We start from the raw sequence: 1813 nt of genomic DNA, 5'->3' as shown, positions 1-1813 counted from the left end.
GTGCTTGTCATTGAAGGGGATGGAGAAAGAAAATGAAAAGAAAAAAGGAGACGTGTCGATTCATGCTTTCTGTACCAAGCATCCCCCTCCAGTCCCAGGCAGAGCTGTGCTGTATCTAATCTGCAACCAGTGACGTCTCTGTGACGACAGAAAACTGACCAGGCTGCATTAAAACAAATGCAATAGACTGATTCTGACTGTATCTTACAGGCACGTGTACAGTTCATCCCTGAATAGTTACTGATTCCAAACCACATGGAAACTGTAAAACAAATTGGCCAATCCACTCTCTGACGCTGCTGTGGAGAGAAATAATAATAATAATAATAATAATAATAATAATAATAATAAATGAGCAATGGAGTGTTGGTAGAAGTCTGCTTAGCCGGTTATGTGAACATAACTCATAGTCAGATAGAATGAACAGATAAACATGAACAGATACATTGTTATGGACTCTCAGCCAACCAGAGCCCCCCCCCACACAGTTACGGCCCCTCTTGGGTGCTGTTCGCATGAAAAGTCACACACCCGAGGGTGCGCTTCACATGAACAGTTCTGTAAGCGTCCTTTTACGGACTAGGATGAAGGCTACTAGCACCGCCCTGCAGGTCCAGTGTGCCTAACAACGAACATTAACAGAACATAAACAACCAATCATAGAACACTCACACACAAAGTGATCATGCAGCCCAGTGACCACGCCCCCTGCTCGCGCCACAGTTCTGACTGACAGCTCTCAGTCACAAGTGCAGCACTACAACACAGACATTTACTGTTAAAATATCGGGTCTTTAATCCAGGATGTGCATATCACAGGACAGTAGAAATGAGTAAACTGTATATCCTTTATATAGAAGTGGGCAAACGCTATACCCTCGACTACACCACCACCACCACCCCACAATCCAACACAAACGCAAGTCTCTGTTTGCAACCCGAGCCCAGACCTGAAAGGCAAGCATCGGGGCTGCTCTAAGTCTTTATTTTCAGCCGTGGTAGTGCTGTCAGTGTACCAGGCATACGTGTTTGTTATCGTGGAGTTCCACTCACAGCAGCACTATCACACAGACGCTCCCTATCTCTGCGTTTCCTCCGAATACAGTACACCGTTATCATAGCAGGGCACAGGTGCTGCAGTGTGAATTCTGAAACTCCCAGACTGCACCGTGGGGGAACACGCTTTTCAAACAGCACAAGGCCACAGCTCATCTAGAGATGGGAAAAAGCAGACACGAGCAATGCAGTGGAAACTTGAATTGATGCAGCTTTCTTTATACACTCACATACCTTCAATGGTATTTTTTGGCCTGTAAAAAGAAATTCTTGATTGTGTTCATACAAACCTACCATATTCCCCCAGCATCACATCACGTCATGATATTCAGTTAAATAACTATTTGATATGAGCTTCAAAAGTGGGGTATTTTTAATTGTATCACTGTGTTCCACATGGCTTGTTCTGTGCCAGTATTAAAACTCAACACTGTTGTTTTAGGTTCCGGAGGTGGCTGTGTGTGTTGGATGTCTTGTAAGATGCTTAAAAAAAAACCCCAGAAAATACTTGATGCCTGGTCGACCATGGCAAAGTGTCAAACACAAAAACATTCAGTCTGGAGTGCTACTGGACCAAAATGAAGAACGTTGCATCTTCTTCCTCTAGGATGTGAATTTGAACGCACCCTTGAGTGCTAGAGCCCCACATTTCAATCATTTTGACAATGTTCTGTTGTATTGTTCAGTGGTTATAATGATGCAATGGTCCTGTATTTGAGTGTAAAGGTGTGTAAAAATAGACAGTTTAAATTCTGGG

This window comes from Acipenser ruthenus, chromosome 25, assembly GCF_902713425.1.
Source record: "Acipenser ruthenus chromosome 25, fAciRut3.2 maternal haplotype, whole genome shotgun sequence".
In the NCBI taxonomy this organism is placed as follows: Eukaryota; Metazoa; Chordata; class Actinopteri; order Acipenseriformes; family Acipenseridae; genus Acipenser; species Acipenser ruthenus.
This window is presented reverse-complemented; position numbering follows the sequence as displayed.